This window comes from Saccopteryx bilineata, chromosome 5 (assembly GCF_036850765.1).
Source record: "Saccopteryx bilineata isolate mSacBil1 chromosome 5, mSacBil1_pri_phased_curated, whole genome shotgun sequence".
Classification (NCBI taxonomy): Eukaryota; Metazoa; Chordata; class Mammalia; order Chiroptera; family Emballonuridae; genus Saccopteryx; species Saccopteryx bilineata.
In genome coordinates, this window is record NC_089494.1 from 57,000,477 (window position 1) to 57,026,107 (window position 25,631).

The 25,631-nt window shown below is 39.9% G+C and overlaps 1 protein-coding gene across 3 annotated transcripts in view; it reads left to right on the plus strand.

Moving 5' to 3' along the window:
• The window catches only part of CCDC141 (coiled-coil domain containing 141), a 223,210-nt gene that overhangs the window by 82,039 nt on the left and 115,540 nt on the right, over positions 1 to 25,631 (plus strand). The window lies entirely within an intron of this gene.

Here is a 25,631-nt window from a genome sequence, read left to right on the forward strand (position 1 = left end):
TCCTAGGCATTGGGTCTTGTTCTTTGGAAATTGACTCATTTGTGCCTGTTCAGTTTTTAGATACTTTCCAAAGGTCTTCACAGGTGCTCCATTTTGATCTGCAAGGAAAAAAAACTGTATTGGTAATAGATTGGTAAGAACAATGAATACTTTCATCAATATCAAGGCCTGGCAATTTTCTGTTATTCATATCTTGGTTGGCAGATAGTTGTAAGTGCAGCTACGTCAAGAAACTCTGGAAAACAGTGGGCCAACGCTACTAGACAATTGTCGGGAATAAGGAAGATAAACCAAATAAATATTACATGTTTAGGAGGATGGGATTTGGGTGGGGACAGGAAAGGCAGTAGATTGCATTTATCTAGACTGAAGTCTGTCTCATAGGGATCATACTGCCTTTGTTTTTGCATCTCTTTGAACACAGCAGTATACATAGGAATTCAGTGTTTGCTTTGAATATTTGCCTGACTGATAAAAGGTACAGTTACAAAGACTGTTATGACTGACGATTTTCAAAGTTCTTTAAAGATTTTCAGCATTTAGTTTGTCTACTTAACAAAATATTTTTTAAAATTATATAAGAATTTATTCTGTGCATGTCAAACAGGTTTTATCATTGAAAATTTTATCAAAACCCTAAGTAGTAAGCACAAGAAATAACCTGAATAGCATAGGGTAATTAATTCCTTTAAAACAAAAAGGGCATATTCACATAATTAATCATACTTTGGGGTTATGGTCACTGTAACTGTGAATTTATGGTTTCTTACAGCCCTAAGGACAGTTGGAGTAGAATATTTGTTAGCATATAATCTCAATTCTAATAGGATACAGTTTTTATTGTACTTTACAATTCATATTTGTAGCACTGATAATTCATAAATAAAAAACATAGATATTCTTTCCACCATTATCCTAATGTTGTAAGGGGCTTAAGAAGTAAATTTTATTTTATTATTTTTTTAATTAATGTTAATGGGGTGACATCAATAAATCAGGGTACATATATTCAAAGAAAACATGTCCAGATTATCTTGCCATTCACTTATGTTGCATACCCATCACCCAAAGTCAGGTTGTCCTCCGTCACCTTTTATCTAGTTTTCTTTGTGCCCCTCCCCCTCCCCCTCTCCCTCTCCTTCTTCCCTTCCGCGCCCCCCCTCCTCCCCAACCCCGGTAGCCATCACACTCTTGTCCATGTCTCTTAGTCTCGTTTTTATGTCCCACCAATGTATGGAATCATGTAGTTCTTGGTTTTTTCTGATTTACTAATTTCACTCCATATAATGTTATCAAGATCCCACCATTTTGCTGTAAATGATCCGATGTCATCATTTCTTATGGCTGAGTAGTATTCCATAGTGTATATGTGCCACATCTTCTTTATCCAGTCTTCTATTGAAGGGCTTTTTGGTTGTTTCTATGTTTTGGCCACTGTGAACAATGTTGCAATGAACATGGGGCTGCATGTGTTTTTACGTATCAATGTTTCTGAGTTTTTGGAGTATATACCCAGTAGAGGGATTGTTGGGTCATAAGGTAGTTCTATTTTCAGTTTTTTGAGGAACCACCATACTTTCTTCCATAATGGTTGCACTACTTTACATTCCCACCAACAGTGAATGAGGGTTCCTTTTTCTCCACAGCCTCTCCAGCATTTGCTATTACCTGTCTTGTTAATAATAGCTAATCTAACAGGTGTGAGGTGGTATCTCATTGCAGTTTTGATTTGCATTTCTTTTTTTTTTTTTTTTTTGTATTTTTCTGAAGCTGGAAACGGGGAGAGACAGTCAGACAGACTCCCGCATGCGCCAGACCAGGATCCACCCGGCACGCCCACCAAGGACTATGCTCTGCCCACCAGGGGGCGATGCTCTGCCCCTCCGGGCCTCACTCTGTCGAGACCAGAGCCACTCTAGCGCCTGGGCCAGAGGCCAAGGAGCCATCCCCAGCGCCCAGGCCATCTTTGCTCCAATGGAGCCTTGGCTGCGGGAGGGGAAGAGAGAGACAGAGAGGAAGGAGAGAGGGAGGGGTGGAGAAGCAGATGGGCGCTTCTCCTGTGTGCCCTGGCAGGGAATCGAACCCGGGACTTCTGCACGCCAGGCCGATGCTCTACCATTGAGCCAACTGGCCAGGGCCTGATTTGCATTTCTCTATAACTAATGAAGATGAGCATCTTTTCATATATCTGAAGAAGTAAATTTTTAATCAGAAATATATTTTATTATAAAAAGTGAATCATAGAAAATTACTAAACTATAAGGAAAATAAAAATAAATCATTCAAACCCAAGATAACCATTCTTAATAGTATATTTATACATTCCCTTTCAATCTTTTCATATACAAACCTAGAAACACAAAGCATCAGAGTTATGATTTCTTTATTTATGGCTTTATCATGCTGTTTTTCTATGTAACCTAATAAGTAAACTTTAGCTGCAAACTATTTCATTATATGGATGAATTAATATTGCATATTATAATTTGATTATGTGTAGAAGTTAAACCATATGAATATCCAAGCAAATATTATTTTTTTAAGTGGTACAAATTTCTGATAAACACCATTATGTTTCAGACAAATCAATTGCTTTTTTTTTTTTTTTTTCCATTTTTTCTGAAGCTGGAAACAGGGAGAGACAGTCAGACAGACTCCCGCATGCACCCGACTGGGATCCACCCGGCACACCCACCAGGGGCGATGCTCTGCCCATCCTGGGCGTCGCCATGTTGCGACCAGAGCCACTCTAGCGCCTGAGGCAGAGGCCACAGAGCCATCCCCAGCGCCCGGGCCATCTTTGCTCCAATGGAGCCTTGGCTGCGGGAGGGGAAGAGAGAGACAGAGAGGAAAGCGTGGCGGAGGGGTGGAGAAGCAAATGGGCGCTTCTCCTGTGTGCCCTGGCCGGGAATTGAACCTGGGTCCTCCGCACGCTAGGCCGATGCTCTACCGCTGAGCCAACCGGCCAGGGCTCAATTGCTTTTTTAAACAACTGCTTCCTTTCAGGGTCCTGACCCACTCAAGACCTGGCAGTGTTTAACCCAGAGAAGAGAGACTAAGGGGAATTGTCTCAGAGGCTATACTTATCCACAGGGATCCCATAGGGAAGAAATGCTAACCCTGCGTGACCGTTACAGGGAAGGAAAGTTCCGTAGGCCAAGAAGCAGGAGACATTCCTGAGGCTGTGGAAGGTGGGCCTTGCTGATCTCAAAACTCCCTTGAAGGTTCAGATTCCATCAAGGAGACAGGCCTCGGGTTACAGTGTCAGCTGTGCTTGTTATTGTAGGAGCAACGGGAGTGTAGAAAGCACTCTTTCAGAGTTGGCCTGGGGAAATAACATTTCTGAAAACTGGGGACAGTACCTCACTCATCTTGGAATTCCTAGTACTGAGAGCAGTGCCTAGTGTAAAGAAGATGTTTGTTTCGCCTGATCTGTGGTGGCGCAGTAGATAAAGCGTAGACCTGGAACACGGAGGTCGCCGGTTCAAAACCCTGAGTTTGCCTGGTCAAGGCACATATGGGAGTTGATGCTTCCTGCTCCTTCCTCCTTCTCTCTCTCTCTCTCTCTTCTATAAAATGAATAAACAAATAAAAATTAAAAAAAAAAAAAGATGTTTGTTTCACATCTATTAAGCCCTTTTAACTGTGAAGAAGAATGAAACATTCTTTTAGTTTCTACAATTCTCTGGTTACTTTAGATAATCATGTAGTCTCTTTTAACCTGTCTATCTACTTATTATCTTTATTTATTTAACAACAACAAATGGCCCACTACAGTGGAGTTACACAAACTCTTTAATTCATCATAAATCTTTGGCTTGGTCATTCACTTGCTTTATTATTTCTCCCTTCATTCTCTGTCCCCCTACAATCCCATCCTCAAAGGCACCACTCTAAAGGGTTCAATGTGCCTTTAGACATATTTGCACTCCTAAAGTGTATGCAGTTACATATTTTAAAATTTGCATAACTAGCACTGAGGTGTAGCTCTCATTGTGTTTCTTCCCTACAGCACTGCTTACATCTAGTTTACCCCGTTCCCTGGGCTCTTCACTATGGTAACACCTAGATGCCGTGTGATGCTGGAAAGTCCTATTACGAAGATAACTGTTGTTCTAGTTCTACCCTTCATAATTTTAACTGCCTCCCTTTCCTTCGTCCCTTCCTAATACCTTGTTCCTTGATTCCACTGATTATTCTCCTGACTTCCTGCTCTTCAGCCCCTTTTGCCAAATTCTTCACCTAGTTTTCACCACTAATCCCTTACAGTGATTCTTTTCATAACTATCTTTTTTTTCCCTGCTTCATCTGTCTGATGTCCTTCCTTAATCTTAATGTATACTTTATTTATATATTAAATTTTGGATCTCTCCAGTGCATTAGTTCCGTTTCCTCTGACTGAGATATTTCAGTGTGTCATCAGATGTCATTTTCTCCTGTGAGTTAATATTCCCTTGGTATATCAGCAACTTTGATAGGTAAAGCCTGAGTGATGTGAAAACTGGTGCTCTAACTTGTCCCTTTCCAGATGAGGTGTTGGGGGACATGGTGCCCCTGAGTGCAGAGGTTTCTGCTATTAACAATTATGGTTCAACCATTCCCAGTTTTCCCCTCAACCCCAGACAATGCAAAGGAGGAGACCCCTTGGAGGACCTCCCACTGATTGGACTCTGGACCCTGCTCTGTTCCAAGACCCATTTTCCTGGGTTATATTCTATCCAGATCCTATGGTGGAGACTTGGAGAAGGCACACCGAGAACAGATCGGGGTGCTTATTTCTCAGATATTATTAGCTCACGACTGGTCAAATTCAGTGCTATCCTGATGTTGTATCTCTCCTCTGACTAGTGCTGGGCTAGGCTACTACTTTTTTTTCTGGAAAGGTACACTGACAAACAATGATGAGTCAGGTGGAGATGTTGATGGTTGAAATAGGGTTTTTCCACAAAGTCACAAAGTTCTTGTGAAGTTGTGGGAAAAGCATTTCAGGGACCCCTGCATAGAAGAATGTGAGCAATTGTGGCAAGGTTTATTGGAGTAAAAACAAAGAACTGTCCCCAGGTGCCTGGTATCTCATACACAACCAGGAGACTTAGCTTCATTTCACTGCAGATGAAGCGCTGGGCCTGGTGAGCATAAGTGCCCACCAGGAGGGTCAGGACCCAGAATGGTAATGCCATCACCCGGGGCTCTGCCAGTCCAGCAGAGTCTCTGCTCCACACCCAGACCCACACTTGGAGCCCCTGGCTGCCACAGGAGAAAATTCCCACAAACCTGGGTCTTTATTATGTGTTGATTATATTATTCAGGGCTTAGGACAGAGAAGGCTTTAAAACTAACTAACTGATCTCTTAACTGGCTCTTTTTCGACTTGTACTCGTCCCTCCCCCTATCCATTCTGTCTTTCCCCCATATTTTCCCAGGCTAAACTCCACGCCTTATGTTGCCATTTTGGCTCCTACACAAGTCTTAAATTTTGCCTCATCGCTTGGTTTCTACTGCACAAGCCCTTACCTCCCTCCCCCTGCGCCATCTTGGTCTCTAGTGGGCAGACACCCAGCAGAATCACTTCCCTTTTGTTGTTTACTCCTCTCCCCATAGATGAGGTGAGTGTATCTGTTGTCCCCTGGGGAGATTGGAAAACCAGTCCTTCCTCCCTACCCTGGGTCAGGGATGTTACAGTAATCCATTTGGCGGGGATTCAGCTATCCCCTGGGGAGTCTGAAACTATAACTTCCAGACTTAAGCCTGATTAAGTGTAACTCCCAGACTCATCAGGCCCAGCCAGTCTAGCTCCCTTGTCTTCTGTTAACTCCTAGTGGTCTACTCTAGCAGAAAGAGAGAAAGCATCATACCAGAAAGTTTTCACCTGGCTTTATCTCCTGTCTATAGCATCCAACTTTATTCTGTTCCAGATGGCCAGTGACCCTGACACTGAGACTCAACTACCTTTTGGCTCCTCAAGGAAGGTTCCCTTATCTATAAACTTTACTCTCACTTGTTGGCCTTTACAGGAAGGACTGGCTACATAGTGTATAGGTTCAGTGTGAAATAAAAATGTAAAGGTTTTCTTTAAAAATTGAGATTTCATAAGTAAATCAGAAAAAAACAGGAATTGCATTATTCCATACGTAGGTGGGACATAAAAGTGAGACTAAGAGACATTGATAAGAGTGTGGTGGTTACGGGGGGAGGGGGGAGAGGGAGAGGGAAAGGGGGAGGGGGAGGGGCACAAAGAAAACTAGATAGAAGGTGACAGAGGACAATCTGACTTTGGTTGATGGGTATGCAACATAATTGAACGACAAGATAACCTGAACATGTTATCTTTGAATATATGTATCCTGATTTATTGATGTCACCCCATTAAAAAAATAAAATTATTAAATAAATATAAAAATTTTGAGATTTCAGTGTAGCAACTGCAGAACATGAGCTGAAGCATGGAGCCCTTCTGAGCACAGGGTCCTGTGTGATGACACAGGTCACTGGACAATGAAGCTGGTCTTATTTGCAGTGTTAAGATTTCTGGAAGGACCTAGTAACCTTTGATGGTTAAACATTTTCTTTAGCTATCTTTATTGACCTTTTCCAACGTAGGCTAGCAAGTTCTTTAAAAGTAGAGGTAATAATGATATTATAGGCTGCATCTACATGGAGAAAAAATCAGGTTGAAATTCCTGCTATGTCACTTACTATGCAATATTGGGTCCACTTGACCTCTCTGAGTCTCACCTTCCTCACTAGCAAGGAGGAGCCTAGCCACAACTCAATTAGAAAATATTTGTGAAAACATCCACAGAATGTGATTTTCCAAAAATGTTGTTTTCTTTTCCATCCTTGAAGTAAATGTTCAAATAGCTTTCATCTGTGATTTTTCAACAGTCCCATTCATTATTCTTAGAGAAGGATTCCAATTTAATGTGTATTTCAACAGGAAGAAGCATATTCCATTTTGGACTTTTATTTGGGTGTGAGTATGACTTTTATTTGGGGACTCTTCCTCTCAAAGGAGATTTAACATAGAAATAAGACCTCCAGCTGGGGATTCATTAGTGAAAACTCCTGTAAATAATCTGGGTACACAGGGAAAGTAGGTGTTTCTGCTTCTCACAGCTAACTCAAACAGCAGGAACTGTTCTGTATTGCTTATTAGTCTCCTTAGTAAGCTCTTTCTAAATAAACTTTGAAAATACTTTTATCATTTTTTTCTATAATGCATTTAAGTAAGAAATAAGGCAACTTTCACATCTCGTAATGTGATAACTTATTCAGAATGTGTTGAAGGAATTGAACTAAAGGATTTTTAAATACAACTGTTGACTATGAGTAATTGTATTAAATTATACTTTCTTTACTAAATATGAACAAATATTTTCCTTTTACATAGTAATCAATAAAGAAATAGGAAACTGGTAATTATAAATTATCCTTTGGTTAAAAACCTTAAATACTAGATTTTAATCTTTATTAATTTGATCCCCTAAGGCTTCAATTCAAACTTTGGAGCTCAGACTTTGTTGTAGGATGTATTAAAATAATATGTGTTGTCTGACCAGTGATGGTGCAGTGGGTAGAGCATTGACCTGGTATGCTGAGGTCCCAGGTTCAAAACCGTGAGGTTGCCAGTTTGAGTGTGGGCTCATCTGGCTTGAGCGCAGGCTCACCAGCTTGAGTTAGGAGTTGCCAGTTTGAGCATGGAATCATTGACACAATCTCATGGTCGCTGGCTTGAGCCCAAGGAGTCACTGGCTTGGCTCAAAACACCCAGTCAAGGCATGTATGAGAAGCGATCAATGAACAACTTAAGTTCAACAATAATGAGTTGATACTTCTCATCTCCCTTCCTGTCTCTGTCTCTCTCTTTGTCTTTCTCTCTCCTTTGCTAGAAAAATTAAAATACATACATAAAATAATATGTGTGGAGAGGGAGGTAGAGGAGTGTATAAGGGGGATAGATGGTGATGGATGGAGACTTGTCTTGGGGTAGTGAGCACAAAAAGCAGTATACAGATGATGTGTTGTGGAATTGTACATCTGAAACCTGTAAAATTTTGTTAACTAGTGTCAGCACAATAAATTTAATAAAAAGGAAAACAGTTATGTAAACAAACACTTTCTTATTATCTCCTTTGAGGAAGCATAATTATTTCTTCTTCTACATATCAGAAATAATGTTCATATAAAAAAAAACAGTCCTCAGGAACCAACCTGTACTTCTGTTGTGAGGAAAACTTTTCCTCTTCCAACTTGGATCCAGTGATTGGGGGCCTGCAAATTAACTGACAATAGATATGTTAACAGGCGTAAGGACAGGTTGGTTTTCACACATGCACAGGAGAGCTCCCAATAATGGAAAACTTGTGTAAGACCCAAAGTAAAGGTTTATTTACTTATCATTTTAAGGATGGTAGAGTGTGGAAGGATCCCTTAAGTGTTAAGCTTTTTGGTGCTCATAGAACCTTTAGTCTGTCTTCTTCCTGGCTGGAGGTTTCCCAGTGGGAGGGTTTATAGCCGCTGAATCTGCACTTTCTAGTACTAAGTAAGGGTCAGTCTTTCCATCAGGAAACTTCCCAGGAAGGGTGACAATGGTAGCTGTAGTTTTAGAAGACTGCTTAAGTTTAGATCATAGTGTTAAGCCAAATTCGGAGGGACCCAAAACATGAAAGACAGGAACAAGGTCCGTCGTTTGCACATCAAAGCTTTATTGTCTAGCTTGGCCAAGCGGCGGGAACTCCGACAGAAATCTGAGGGAGAGCGCGCCGGCCCTTTGTCCTACTTAGTTTTTATAGTTTTGTAAGTGGGAAGTACAGAAGCAAAAATTGCAATTAGGAGCCCCTTACCGCTATTGGTTATAGTCATATGTCCTTTAACGTGATAGGACCATGTTCAATTTGCAAGCCATACATCATTTTGGAGAAAACAAAATTTACAAGTCAACACAATGGTAGAAAGATGTCTCTTTACATATTAAAAGACATTCCTATATTTCCTAGTGTTTATCCACCATCTCTCTGTCCAGAGTCACATGTGTTAACCACACGCATTTACATAGGAGAGGTAGTTTCCTGGGGACAAATGCCCGCAAATGGCTCATTGCTATAAGAAAAGGTTTATTTTGGCTTTTCTCTTTCTGCACCTGGCTAGCTATTCACCCCTTTCCTCACAGGTGTGGTGGAATGTCTGGGAATCCATGTTTTCCTTCCCTTTGTATTTACAATACAATGCCAAGGGCCATCCTGGTTATGCCAATCACACAGTACAGAGACTACTCTCACAATTTCTCTGCACACCTTAACCCAAATTAATAAAATGTTCTCCAGGCCTCTTATAATATTAATATTAATTCTGTAGCCTTTGGTACTTTACAACACCTGCAGGTGAAATGGCTCAGTGGCTCCTCAATAGTTCTTTCTGTGGCTGCTGATTTTTCAGACATTTTCAGTTTAAAGCACTTTTTATACCATTATAATGAGTGCTGAATCCCTCACTTCGCAGCTTCAGTTCAGGTCCATTGTAGTTGGTGCATGCTAGGAATTCTGTGCAATTTGTTTGGGGGATTAGGGTTTTTTAAAATTTATCACCAATCTTAAAGTTTTGAAGTTTTTATCAAAAGAGAAATTCAGATTTTCTTCTCCCTCCAAAAAACTGGAATGTCTGTCAATATCAAGCTCACCTTTCCATATAGCAGCTCTTGGCTGGAGCCCGGTATAGCTCTTTCCTTTAGAAAAGGCATGTACACTCCAGTTTGCCACAGACCTCACCATTCCTACTATAAACCTCCCCTCCCACCTTTGCTTTGCCTACATTTTGTGCCCAGCCCCTGTAAGCATTTGGACTTGACATATGATGGGTAATAAGGTACCTACCATTCAAGTGGAATAGTAACTAACCTTATTTGCATTTTAGAAGATGACTTTTGGAATAATAATGAGAAGAATGGAAGGTAGTGATATTGAAGTCAGGAAAGTCACTTAGAAAACTATTGTACTTTGAGTGAGAGTGGTTTTAGAAGGGGCATGTTGACTTTTTGAGATGGAAATAATTAATCCCCATTTTAAAGGCTTAAAGGAGATTTACAGCTTTGTTATTCAGAGTGTGGCTACCAGAAGCAACAGCAGCAACATCTGGAAATCTTAGCAATGCTCATTGTCAGAATCTACACACCAAATCAGTTGAGTCAGAATCTGCAATTTTTCCTCAGAGAATCTGAATTGACACTAAAGTGTAACAGGCACTGACTTAAAGGTTCTCCCTATATATTTCATGTAAGTCCATATTCTCCTTAATTTTCATAAATGAACATATATTCTTTACAAAGTGCTTGATTAATAATAATCTTTGAAGTTCTGGGAAAGAAACACACTGAAAATGGTGTATAGAAACATCATATTTAATGTTTTCATATGGTAGAATTCACAATCTTCAGATTTAAGACTAAAACCATCTTCCATGATTCATCATCTAATCCAATTTTCCAAGTCATTGAAAATATTTCCCAGTTGTTGCTAAGTGATTTCATAAATTGGATTTGTGATCTTGGCCTCAAGTGTCTTTGAATATTACTTAGGGATCTTAAAAAAATACCAATGCTTAGGTCCCACGGAATCTTTATTCAAAGGGAAAAGTCAATTTAAAGTTACAAAATACTTATAACTATGTGATAAAGAAGTAAAGAAGCCTGACCTGCGGTGGCACAGTGGGTAAAAGCATTGACCTGGAACACTGAGGTCGCCGGTTCGAAACCCCGAGCTTTCCTGGTCAAGGCACATATGGGAGTTGATGCTTTCTGCTCCTCCCTCCCTTCTCTTTCTGTCTCCTCTCTAAGATGAATAAATGAAATCTAAAAATAATTAAAAAAAAGAAGTAAAGCAGAATCTCTTGCAAGCTTATTCAAGTAATTGAAATGCATAGTTATCATCATAGAATCACTACAAGAAAGTGACTCCTTAAAAATGTTTATTGCATTATTTTTCAGATTACATAATACATTCTAATTTTAGAAAAATTAGAAAATACATAAACCCGAAGAAAATTAAAATCACTCATGGTGTGTAGATGTGTATGAAAATGAGAAAGACTATAAAACACACATAATATTGAATATTCCAGAACTGTGTGTATATGTGTATATATACACCATGTGTGTGTGTTTATATACAAAATTGTGTATGTGTTGTTTTACAGTGTGATTTTTCCAGTTATCATAAATATTTCTCCATTAAAATGTGTATTTTAAATGTTTTTCAATGATTGCATGTTATTGAACCATGTAGCTATACGGTATCATACATTATTTGAGGCCGCAACACATAGTATCTCAGAATATACAGTGGAGTGAATGGTACACTCCCCGGGCCTGGAGTTAAGTCCCCACCTCTCTGCTTATTTCTGATGTACTCTTAAGTAGATTTCTTGTATATCTGAGCCTGGGCTTTCTTTCTCTTTTTTAAGAGGGTAATAATTGTATCTAAGTCATATAGTCATTGTGAAGATTAGTTATGTTCTCATATGACAGTGCTTAGCACAGTGCCTTGTACAACACTACCAAAACATGATACAGGCCTTGTCTTTTAAATGGTGGTAAAATAAACATAACATAATGTGTGGTCAGTAGTCGTGGCCGTTGTGGCCATGCAGATTCAGGTTTTCATTGGATTCGGGCAGACGGTAAAGAAATAGTGGGGCTAAAAAATAGAGGGCCATTCCTTTATTAAAGTCTTGCACCCGCCAACAAGCAAACACACAGGGAAAACACTTCCCTCTTCGTTCAGACCTCACAAAGCCCTGACATATTCTCTGGTTCCACAACCAGGAGAATCTTCCCCAGTTTCTCCTAGAATCAAAGGCCCCATCAGTCTCAGCGGAGCTCACAAAAGCCCCTCAGCTCTGGTTCCCCATCTGCAGACCTTCTCCCTTCTCTGCCAACATGGCTGCTTCTTCAGCACTCGGCATTACCTCTGCTCTCCCTACAAAACATGGCTTCTCTCTGCCTCTTCTCCTTCTTCTCTCCTTTTCAAAACTTTCTGGCGGGAAAACCTCTCCTCCAGCAAACATTAGCAAGATAATGGTCCTTCCCAAGCAGGAAGGTAATTTGCAATTTCACAGATCACATATACCTGGTGCTGCCCAGCCTCCAATGCAAACTGTAAGTGAGCAAACATCAAAATCATATTCTACAAACTTATTTGACCAACACATAATATTTACCTTTAGTGACTTTGAGTATATTCACAATGTTGTATAACGATCACCCCTATATGGTACTAAAACACTTTCATGATTCTCAAAAAGAAGACTGTACCCATCAAACAGTCAATACATTCCTCTCTCCTCCCCATCCCTGACAACCTTTTAGTCTGCTTTCTGTCTCTATGGATTTACCTATTCTGCATATGTCATGTAAATGGAGTCATACAATAAGTGGCCTTTTGAGTCTGGCTTCTTTCACTTCGCATGTTTTCAAGGTCATTCTATGTTGTAAAATGTGTCTATACACCATTGTCTTTTATGGCTGAAAATATATTCCCTTGTACAAATATACCACATTTTGTTTATCTACCCATCAGGTAGTGGACATTTGAGTTGTTTCTACCTTTTGTCTGTTATGAATAGAGTGCTGAGGTGAAAATTCACATAGAAGTTTTTGTTTAAGCACCTGATTGTAATTCTTTTGAGTATATACATAGGAGTAGAATTTCTGGCTCATATGATATTTCTACATTTAACTTATTGAGGAATCACTGTACTGTTTTCAACAGCAGTTGTACCATTTTATACTCCCATCATAGATGTACAAGGGTTTTAATTTCAATACATCCTTGACAAAACTTTTGTGTGTGTGTGTGCATGCATATATATATATATATATATATATATATATATATATATATATATATATATATATATAATTTTACAGTCATCTTGGTGTGTGTGTGAAGTGCTATCTCCCATTGTTTTTTATTGAACTAAAGATGTTGAAGACTTTTTTTTTTTCATGTGCTGGTTTGCCATTTGAATATCTCCTTTGAAGAAATGTCTATTCAATCTCTTTGCCAATAATGTCTTTTCATTAATAAAAAAATTTAATTTTGGTAAAGTCTATCTATTTTAAAATTTTGTTGCTTATGCTTTTGATGTTATATCTATGAAACTATTGCCAAATCCAAGATCATGAAGGGTTACTTCTATTTCTTTTCTAAGAATTTTATCACTTTAGCACTTATATTTAGTTTTTTGATCCATTTTGAGTTAATCTTTTCATAAGATGTAAAGTAAGGGTCCAGCCTTATTCTTTCACACATAGATATCCAGTTGCCCCTGCACTACTTGTTGAAGAGACTATTCTTTCTTTATTGAATGATCTTGGCACTGTAATTGAGAGTAATTGACTATAGATGGAACAGTTTATTTCTGGACTCTAACTTCTTTTCCACTGAGCTGTGTTTCTATCTTTATGACAGATTTGCACTGGTTTGACTACTGTAGTTTTGTAGTAAGTTTTGAGATCTAAAAGTGTGAGTTCTCTAACTTGGATCTTTTTCAAGATTGTTTTGGCTATTCAGGATCACTTGCAATTTGATATATTAGGATCGACTTTTCCATTCTTTCAAAAAAGACCATCAAAATTCTGATAGGGATTGTATCATATCTATAAGTGACTGTGGGGAATATTACCATTTTAAAAATATTAAGTTCTTCAATCCATGATCATAGAATCTTTCCATTCATCTAGGTATTTTTTAAAATAATATTTTATAATTTTAAGTATATGGGTTTTGCACCTCATTGGTTAAATGTATTCCTAAGTGTCTTATTCTTTTTGATATTATTACAAATGAAATTGTTTTCTTAATTTCCTTCTAGATAGCTAGTCTGTAGAAACACAGTGGATTTTTGTGCATTGACCTTATACCCTGCAATTCTGCTGAATTAATTTATTAGCTCTAATAGTTTTGAGTATGCTTTAATATTTTTTTCTATATAATATATTATCTGTAAAGTTTCTCATCCATATTCATTTGTCTCTGGCTCATCTGTCTAATTGTAAAAAACATTATTTCAGTGTATTCTAGATCAGTGCTTCTCCGACTACAGTAACTCATGAATTGCTTGGGGATCTTAAAATGCAGATTCTGATTTGTCAGGTCTAGGGCAGGGCCCGAGTGTCTGTAATTCTCACAAACTACAATGTAATGTTGATGCTACTGGTCTATGGACCTCCACTTGTGTAACACAGGTTATATGGGGAAGGACTAAAGATAAATGAAAGAAAGTAAAGAGATGGCGTAGAAAGAAATATTGGGTCATAGTAAGAACTGCGAAGATTTAAGTCTAAAGAAAACTTTGAGTCTCTTAAGGTATAGGCATGACTGTCTGAGCTTGGTACTTGATTTCTTCCTATTGTTTGCATTTCTTCTTAGAGCAATTGAAGATCAAAACACAAGTATTTAATTTTTCTGATTGTTCCTTTTTAAGAATATAAATATTTCCTCAGAAATAACACTCACACGAACTATTTAGTACAAAAGGAGCTACTTATAGGTTTCTGGAGTGGTTCAGGGAGTGGGTAGCAATATCTAGGGTTCTTATAACAGTTTCTGGGTTATCCAAATATTTTCCAAGTGCTTTACAAACATTGTTGAGCTATTTTTTCTCATTGTGGCATATAGTAACTGTATAAAGAAGTTGGCTATCCTGCTATTTGAACTTCCATTACATCTCCAAATTTCTTCACTGAAGGTATGTAAAAAAATGGTAAAACCACTTTAAAATATATTGCTCCAATAAATCAGCTCACATCTCTGATGACTATAAGGAAAACCTATAAAATGACACATTTTATTTCTTTTATAGTGTATTATCTAATTAAAAAAAATAAAGTGGGGTCTGAATCTACAGTGTCTCAAGGCAGAAATTAAATGAATCTCCAAACAGTAGAGACACCTGCATTAGTGCATTTCAATTCCTCTGTCTTCAGTTTAGTGAATAATTTGTTTTACTTGTCTGATACTTTAATGAACTTACCAATTAAAAGCAGATGTCACTTTCTCACAGAACATAAATTAAAAACAGTTCCATTACTAACAGGCAAAATATGTATATAGTATTGACTGTCTACAAGCATTAGGAACATCTGCAAAATAGTGGGATTTCTACATTGGTAACATTACTATAGCTATAGCCTTAATTTGTGGGTTAATTTACAGCTTAGTGAACTGTATGCTTTCATTTCTAAGGAAAATTTGATTTACAAAGTCCTTTGGAAATATGTATGCCTATCTAAGAAGGGAATGAGTCAAAAAAAGCAAAGAAAGAATATTGTGATCACAAGGTTTCAAACTACCTGCTGTTACTTTGCTTATGGACTCTTCACCAACCCGTTAAGTTTCAGTGCTTAAAGAAAGGTTTTCCCTTTGTTATTTTTTTTAGTTGTGACTTTCGCCAAAATTCTTCCTACATATTCTTTCTTCTCATTTTCCTCCTCATATTTGACATCCCTTAAATAAAAATTTCCACAGCACCTCACTTTTATAGTAACTATTATTGAAACTCAAGGTTATATTGCTATCATAATAGGGCTAGTGAAACTGAATCTACTTCAAGTGGGCACCTGAGATGGCATCTTTTTTTTATAGTTTAAGATGGTCATAAGACTAAATCTCTACAACCTTCCTGTGCTATTTCCGTGTCCATCTGGTGACATTCTGTGCTGTGGCCTTAGATTAGCTTGATGTTCTTATTCAAAAGGCCTTCACTTCAGTTTCCCACTCAGGTGGCCCCACTTGGTTCCATGGTGTGACCCAACACTGCTCTTATCACCCCCTCTTTCCTTCCATCTTCTCCTGGCTTCCCTCCCTGTCCCATTGAGCATGGGCTAAGGGCATTTGTGAGCAAACTCAATCACCCCTTTTCTCTGTTTCTTCCTACATCTGAAAGATGAAACAATTAGAATAATTTTTCAGATTAGATCTGTTTAAAAAGTAAATGATCTATTATCAGTTAGCCTTACAAATTCCTTTCTTTGTTATCTGTTAATTCTCTGCACCCTACCCTGTAACAACAGGTCCAAAACTTTAAAAAATTCTCATCCAAGCTTTACTTAACCTCAGAGTCATTTAGTCATACAAAATAAAAATTGCTTGACTTTTTTCCCTCTGCACGGTTTATCTCTTTTTCCACTTGTTTTCTGTTTACTTTTTTTTTGAGAGAGAGAGAGAGAAAATGGGAGAGAAAGACATGAAGGGAGGGTGAGAAGCATCAACTTTAGTTGCTTTCACTTTAGCTGTGTGCTGATTGCTTTTCTTACATGCCTTGACTAGAGCTGAGCCAGTATCCCCTTGCTCAAGCCAGTGACCTTGAGCTTTTCATGCCAGCAACCTTTAGGCTCAAGCTGGTGAGCTTTGGGATTGTCTGAATGATTTCTTGACCAGTGACCTCGTGCTGATGAGCCCATGCCCAGTAACCTCAGTGTTCTGGGTTGATGCTTTCCCCACTGTGCTACCACTAGTCATGCAGTCTTCTGTTTACTTTCTTTATCTTTCCTTTTTTATGTTTTTATTAAGTGAGAGGCAGGGAGGCAGAGAGACAGACTTCCGCTTGCGCCCCAACTGGGATGCACCTGGTGATACTCTGCCCATCTGGGGTCACTGTTCCATCACTTGGCAACTGAGCTATTTTTAGTGCTTTAGGTGAGGCCATAGGACCATCCTCAGCACCCAAGGCCAACTTTGCTTGAACTGTTAGAGCTGTGGTTGTGGTGGAGTGGGGGCAGGAAAGGGAGGGGTGGAGAAGCATATGGTAGCTTTTCCTGTGTGCCCTAACTGAATGTCAAACCTGGGACTTCCACACACCAGGCTGATGCTCTACTGCTGAGCCAACTGGCCAGGGCCTTTGTTTACTTTCAATTACCCTCTCTTTCCAAATTTAAGGCTTCATCCACTTTTCTAAATTCCACCTTTCCCATCTCTATATTTTGTCTCTTTTCATTCCTAATACTTCACTTTCCAGTTACCCTTTCTTCTTCCTTCAATGAAATTTTAATCCCACAAAATTGAAAACAAAGATATTGCTGCTTAACCCTTAAGACGCTAACCCACCTTTTTCTTGACTATTGTACTGGGTTGAATTGTGTCCCCTGACATTCATATGTTGAAGTTCTAACCCCCAATATCTCAGAATGTGATCTTATTTGGAAATAGGGTCATTGCAGATATAATTAGTTAAGATGAGGTCATTAAAGTGGACCCTGGTTAAATATCCCCCTTTAAAAAGGGGAAATTTGAACACAGAGGTAGACACACATAAAGATAGACGATGTGAAGAGACACAGGGAAAAGGTGGCCATGTGCAAGACCAGGAGAGAGGCCTGGACTAGGTCCTTCACTCATAATTCTCAGAAAGAACCAATCGTGTTGACACCATGGTTTCAAACTTCCAGCCTCTGAAACTGTGAGAGAAAAAGTTTTGTTGTTCAGGCTACTGAGTATGAGGTACTTTGTTACAACAGCTCTAGGAAACCACTACAACTACTTCATTTTCTTCCTGCTTGGCCTCCCTCTGCTTACCCTACACCTAGTTTACCACTTTATGAGAAGCTGCTCTTTCCCAAGTAATTGACAACTTGAAGCTCTCTAGTGTTCTCTGAGGCACTACTTTCTCTACTTCCTTCATCTTTGGGATGGCTCCTTCCAAATCTTTCATTGCCCTCTTCCTCCATCCTCACTTTGCATACAATGCCTAATCTTTGGCTCTTTTCTTATTCCATATATTTTTCATGGTGGAATTGTCTAATCCCATGATGACAATATCACTTTTATCTTGATTTCTAGACACTTTAAAAAAAAATCTTGTTTTTTACCAGTTGGCTCAGTGGTAGAGCATGGACCTGGCATGTGGAAGTCCTGGGTTCAATTCCTGATCAGGGCACACAGGAGAAACAACTATCTGCTTCTTCACTCCTCTCCTCTCTCTCTCTCTCTCTCTCTCTCTTCTCCTCCTGCAGCCATGGCTTGATTGATTTCAGCGCATTGACCCGAGGTGCTATGGATGGCTCCATGGAGTCTCTGCCTCAGGTGCTAAAAGTAGCTTGGTTGCAAGCATGGCCCCAGATGGGCAGAGCATCAGCCCAGACAGGGGTTGTTGGGTGGATCCTGTTGGGGCTCATGCGGGAATCTGTCTCTCTATCTCTCCTCCTCTCACTTGGAAAAGAAGAAGAAAACAAAAATCTCAACTCATACACCTTTTCTTAACTTCAGCCTTTTTGCTTTTTTATAAATTCCTGTTGATGATTTACATACCCATTTCTTACTGGTACTTCTAACTCAACTAAACTCATTCCTCTTATTTTTAATTCTCACCTCTTTGTCTCCTCGCCTTCTCACCCCAGGACAGCCTCTTTAGTTCGGGTTCTCAAAATTCTTAACTGAAGCTTTTGCAATTATGTTTTGTAGTAGTATAAATCTGAGCTTATAAATGACAATATTTGCATGAAATATTGCTTGTTTGTTTTAAAATTTAAAAAGTTTTTAATCAACAGAAGCCTGATTCTGAGCTTCCATCCTCCGACTGGCGGGACATTCGGTCTCTGGCATGTTGGAGTCCTCTTGCTCCAGGGATTGCAAGTGTTCCTGGGTCCATCTGGCAGCACAGCAGTGTGGTCATCAGTGTACTCCAGTTCCCTCTGAAACCATCGTGTGTCTCGTGGGTGGAGACGGCAGTTTCAGTGGCTCTGCTGCTTCTGTGCCTGTTTGGGGTCCCAGGCTGGCCCACATGCCAGTGTCCCTGGAAGAAACACACAGCCTTCCCCATGGCACTGCTCTGAGAAGACTGTGCATCTCGACACAGCTCATCCTCCATCCAGCTTTCTCTCCAGTGCTAGCCAGACCTCCGGTCTTTCAGTGGCCCTCACCATCTATTCTTCACCACATCTGTCATAATATCTTCCATTGACTCAGTATTTTTACAGAACACAGGAAGGGAAATGGCTTGCAGGTGACTTCTACTTTTGGTTCTAATATAAATTTCACTAATACAAAAGAAAATATTGACTGTCTTCTTGAAACAGGGCTGATAGCACAATATAGGAACGACACAATAAATTGTCCTGCCGCCTGCCTACCTGGCTTCTGAGTCTCCAGTCTTCCCATTTTGCAATTTATTTATATGTCATCAAAGTTACCTTTGGGCAAGCTGAGACTAGGATATGTTTTTCTCCATTATCTCCAAGTACAAACTCTAATGGCATTTAAATCCCTCCTTGATCTGTCCTTTGCCTTCTCCCCAACCTGTAAATCGCCCTGATTCCAAGCTTGGACTGTGTTGGTCAAATAAGTTTGTAAAATAGGATTTTTATGTTTGCTCGCTTTTAGTTTGCATTGGGGGCTGGGCAGCGCCAGGTATATGTGGTCTGTGAAATTGCAAATTACCTTCCTGCTTGGGAAGGGCCATTGTTTTGCTAATGTTTGCTGGCAGAGAGGTTTTCACGCCAGAAAATTTTGAAAAGAGAGAAGAAAGAGAAGGAGAAAGAAGCCATGTTTGCAGAGTGAGAGCAGAGAGAATGCAGAGTGCTGAAGAAGAAGCCAGTTTGTGCAGAGAGAGAGAAGGTGCGCAGATGGGAACCAGAGCTGAGGGGCTTTGCGAGCTCTGCTGAGACTGGTGGGGCTTTTGATTCTAGGAGAAACTAGAGAAGATTCTCCTGGTTGTGGAACCTGATAATGTGTCAGGGCTTTGGGCGCTCTGAATGAGAGGGAAGTGTTTTCCCTGTGTGTTTGCTTGTTGGCTGGTGCGAGACTTTAATAAAGGAATGGCCTGCCATTTTCTGGCTCCACTGTTCTTTTACCATCTGCCCGAATCCAGTGAGAACCTGTATGTGAATGGCATGACGGTCACGACTACTGGCCTGGTCCTTACAGACTGCTTGTCATGCTCGTGCCTACCACATATTTTCTCACCTCTGAGTCTTGTTTACTCTGACCCCTCAGCATAGAATTTCTTTTTCTTCTTATTCAAAGATAATCACAAATTATAGTGTTAGACTTGGCATGGGAAGAGTAAAGCCAAAAGAGAGGAACAGCCTAAAGTCATACAACTTGGTTACCTAAGAGGAGTCAAATAAAAATAGTGTGTGCTATCAACATGAAATCAGGGGCAACGTATTAGTAACTGAGTCAGAAAAGCTAAGCAGAAACAAGTGGTAAACAGAGTTTGGTATGTGACTCAAAATTGGGCTCAACAGAAATTGGCCAAGAAGCAAGACAAAGCACCCACATTCAGGACGTTTGAATAATATTTTGAGTGTTAAAAAATGAAATTCAACTGAGTACACTTAAAGATCTTGTTGGCGTTATTCAACAATTCGTAATTTGGGCAGCACCCCATATAGAAGATAGAAATGAGCTCCAACAATCTGTTAAAATGGAAGACATACGGCAGAAGGGAGTGGAGATAAGAAAGTAGTACTAGCAAAAGCAGAGTGGTCATGGCACGGTCACTGTCGGGATGGTCGGGGTCTCTCAGGCAGCTGACCTCACTAGTGTTGATCAAGTACTTTCTGATTGACTGGTTTAAGATTCCATTTCTAGGAGAAGTGAAACTGTAATTAGCCTTTGTTTGGTGCTATGGGCTTAGTAGCATAAGTGACTCTTTGGGCCTGTTGTCTTGTTTTCAGCAGAAGTCAGTACATTGGGCAGATGAGATCTATCTAAAGCTCAATGTGTCTAGCCTAGAGGGTGAACCTATGCAGGTCTTAGCTGACAACCTCCTTGAGTCTAAGCATCAGTAAAGATTCCTTCTCGAGGGAGTTTTTGGATCCCTTCAGTGCTTGTCTTCTCTCCTTTTCTCACGGAGCATGGCTTATTGCTCAGTTAAAGGATCCTTTCCATCCTTCCTGCTATTTCAGTCTGATATCTCTACATGTTAAATTTCTCCACAGCTGTTAAATTTCTCAAAAATGGGAGCCATAGCATATTCATTTCTGGGTTTTCTGTAATACTCAGAAGAGTGGTCTGGGATAATGGAATAAAACACAGCTGGTGCTTGTTGGGTCAATGGATGACTCCACTGAAAAGAGAGCTGGCAGCAAAATGTTACCCTGTGTTGGGCCTACTGGACTTATAAATTGCTGTTGTTTATAAGTGACTTTCAGTGTGGCTGGGAAGTCAGGAGCCACTCTCTACTGCATGATCATCACAAAACTACAGATTAAATAAAATTCTGTGGGAAGACTCTTGGCTCTAAGGCAACAGAAATGATGGTCAGCATTCATGAAAGATGAATGCAGTGCTGCAGTCCTCAAGTGTTTGAGGAAAGCAGTCTGATTCACACTCATGTGTGAATGTCTGCCAACAGTTACCGCACTAAAGGGGTGTGTTTGCCTGCACACATCCACATCAAAGTCCAATAAGACACAAACGGGAGTTCGCAGGAAAGAAATTAAGGGTTTATTTTTAGGAAGTGGAGCATACCTGGAGACAGGTGAGCTAATACTCAAAGACCTGGCTCCCTGGTGGGCATGGGTTACATAGGGAAAAATATTATTAATCGTGGGGACTAAGGGAGTTAGTGTTGTGGTCTCTGATTGGTTACTGATTGGTCCGTGCTAGGGTAGGAGGGAGCTGATCAGTGCATCTGGTCCTGATGCCAGCCATGCTGTTGCTTCATCTGGTTTCACCTTTTTTTCTGAGCCTGGAGCTGAAAATCAGCTGAGGCCTAGATGATATCTCCAGTTGACTGAAACTGTGTCTGGGTTCAACAGACCCAGGCTTTGTTCCTAAGATTATTAGATGCTGATGAGAACCTCAGTGTCCTGAGAGCTCGGCTGATTAGGGGAGTGGTGTCCCACAAAGGAGAAGGGGGCAGGCGAGTCCCGGTGCTGGGTGAGGCCAGTTTGAATCTGAAGGACAGAAAGGAGAAAAGGTCACATTAAAGAAATGAAGTTTTGACAGGTTACATAACTCTTTGAACATCCTTAACTTCTGTTTTTCTTTCTTTTCCCCCTTTTATTTTCTTTTCAGCACCCTATCTCACCTCTGGTGTTTTAAAGCGAATGTTTATTAACCCAAACACAAGAGTGGAGCCTCAGACAGTATTAAAAAGTGAAGTGATTTGCAGAGTGGCTAGTTTGCAATGCTGACTCTGAATTGCACCTACTGTTAAAGCATCATTATCTTCCTTAGAAACCACACTCTTGTACCCTCCTGTGGTGGTGATAGGGCATTGATGGGGTTATAGGCACTGAAAGGGCGGTACAGGCTGTTCAGATTCTTTATAAACCTGGTTTTTGTAATACAATATTGACTGCATTGCTAATCCAGAGTTCTTCTTTGATTTTACTGAGGTATAATTGACATGTAAAATTGTAAGATGTTTAAAGTATACATCCTGATGGTTGGACATATGTATATACTGTGAAAGGATTCCTCCCATCAATTAATTAACACATCCATCACCTCATGTATTTATCTTCTTTGTATGTGAAGACATTTAAATTCTACTCCTTTAGCCAATTTCAATTAGACAACACAGTGTCGTCAACATGTTTGTTCTACATTAGATCCTCAGACCTTATTCATCTTATAGCTGAAAGGTTGCCAACTCTTTCACAACTCCCTATTTCCCCCACCCTGGACCCTGGCATCCACTTGTATATTCTGTTTCTATGAGGTTGACTTTCTTTTAGATTCCATATACAAGTAATAAAGACACTTAAAGTTTTTCATTTACATATACAGTGAGTCCCTGAGAATCTGGGAACCCAAACTGCTAAACATTTAGAGCAGGGGTAGTCAACCTTTTTATACCTACTGCCCACTTTTGTATCTCTGTTAGTGGTAAAATTTTCTAACCACCCACTGGTTCCATAGTAATGATGATTTATAAAGTAGGGAAGTAACTTTGCTTTATAAAACTTATAAAGCAGAGTTATAGCAAGCAAGTTAAAGTATATAATAATAATTACTTACCAAGTATTTTATGTCAGATTTTTGCTGTTTGGCCGAATAAATCTTTATAAAACAACTTACTATAGTTAAATCTATCCTTTTATTTATATATTGGTTGCTCTGCTATTGCCTACTATGAAAGCTGGAACACCCACTAGTGGGCGGTAGGGATCAGGTTGACCACCACTGATTTAGAGGAACTACTGACTCACAGGAGGCTTTTAGAGAGTAATCAGAAAGGGTTAGGCACCTCTCCCTTTCAGTGAATTATCACAAGAAACTGTAAAGGGAAACAAATATCACTGTGCCTGATATTACAGAAATGCATGTATGTTCTACCCAAATGCTCCCACCTTGAAAAGTAATGTCACTTCTTACCTATGTCTAAACAGTACTTTTGAAAACTGAGTGGCTAAACATGTTAAAGCCTTCAAACCACTTCCTGGAGGCTTTCCTGCAGTCAGGGATCCACGTGCAGCATCGCCTTACCTCACATGGTAGCTGGTGTTCGCAGTCACTTGGTTTCTGCATTCTGTTCCAGGAACAAGGAACCACTGGCTGTTCTTGTTAAACATGTCTGCACATTTTAAAATGTATCTGAAAACTGCTGGGTATTTTGTTTGGTCTTGCTAATTTAGATTTATGATTTTATTTTCCTTATAGGCAACTGGAAGCCTTGATTCTTCGTAGTCTTTTTAAATAGGCTGTTCTCATTGAAGAGGCTGATGGACTATTTGGGAGGAATCCGTGGGACTAGTTGCTAATGGAGTGTGTGTGTGAGGGTGTGTGTGTGTGTGTGTGTGAAGGCAGGTGGCGAGTGTTCACTTCAGGAGTTAAGCACAGTTTTTCCAGACAGAGAGGGATGACAGGATGTCATGAACTGATTTCCTCAACTTCCCACTCAAAATCTCTTTCACTTAGTTTTTCTCATCTCATCTCCACTCAATCTTTCCAGTTACTCAGGTCAAAGAGTCTTGGCTCCTCTTCCTCTTACAGGAAATCACCTGGGCTGTATCCTCTAAATAAAGCCAGGATCCTGTTGTTTCTCATGAGCTCACTGCTGTCCTGGGGCACGCTCCACCTCCATCTCTCCCTGGTGGATCGCTAGCCTCTTGGTGAATCGCGGTGCATGCATCCCTGCAATCCCTCCCTCACTCTGTGATCTCAAATGACAGCCAGTGGTTTTCTTTTATTCTTATTTTTAAAGTTAAATCCAGTCATGCCACTCCAGCGGTGGCTTCCCCTTTTCTCAGGATAGAAGACTGCAGCGTTTACAAGCCCCTGCAGACAGGGCCCCTCCGCTCGGCCCCCACAGAGCTCTCTCCCTGCGGCTGCTCCTCTGCTTCCTGCTCTCTCAGCTCCACTGCTGGGCTCCTGGCCCTTCCTCCACCCAGGCAGGAAAACTCTCACCCAAGAGGAGAGCTGTCACTCTAGCTGTGTCCCTGTCTGGAAAGCTCTTTCTCCAGAGACCCACTTGGCTTATCCCCTCAATTTCTCCTCATTTTTGCTCAAATCTCATACTCAAGGAGGCCTACCCGACCACTGCACTTATTACTGCATGTGGACTCCTGCTCTGCATGGAGCCCATAAGTCCTCTAACTTGCTCTACTTGTCTTTATTCTACAATGTTATCACTTTCTAACAAACTAGATTATGTACTGTTTTAGCATGTCTATTGGTTATAAACAGAATAAAAGAGATGGTCCACCACCACCGTCACTAACTTTGGAGCTCCCCTTCATCCCACTACTGTAGTCACTGGCCTGGATGATCTGTGTAGAACAGGGGTAGTCAACTTTTTATACCTACCACCCACTTTTGTATCTCTGTTAGTAGTAAAATTTTCTAACCACCCACCAGTTCCACAGTAATGGTGATTTATAAAGTAGGGAAGTAACTTTACTTTATAAAATTTATAAAGCAGAGTTACAGCAGTTAAAGCATATAATAATAATTACTTACCAAGGTCTTTATGTCAGATTTTCACTAAGTTGGCAAAATAGATCTTTGTAAAACAACTTACTATAGTTAAATCTATCTTTTTATTTATCTTTGGTTGCTCCACTACCGCCCACCATGAAAGCTGGAACACCCACAAGTGGGTGGTAGGGACCAGGTTGATACCACTGGTGTAGAAGAATGCTTGGCATAGAATAGGCCTGTCCAATAAATACTTGACTAAATGAACAAGTGACTACCTAATAGTTTCTGTTGCTCTTATAAATGGGATCTTTATTAGGAAATATAATTGACTATTGTTGCTACATAGGAATAATTTTCAACCCATGTGCTGCAAGAATTTTTAAAACATGTAATACCTGACTATTCAGTCAGGAGTGCTGACCTCTTTTCCCTTCAATTGTCAAATATAAAAATGACAACAGCCAACAAAACAGTAGCCATCTGATGTGAATGCCCTGTCTTGACCCATAAGTATATAGGCCATATAACAGAGTTGTATCTTAATGGTCACATCTCATAATAAGGTTGCATCTGATTGGTTATTTTGTGGTACCAGAAATCCTTGTATACAACTATAGGCACCTGTTTTTTTAAAAAGTCTCTTTGGACCAAAAAGGGTAGATAATTACGATTACTATTATTATTTTTGTAAACCATTAAAAATTATAGCATTTTCTTAGTCAGATCATCAAAAAATGTGACATATTTTTTGTGTGCTGCAGAATTTCA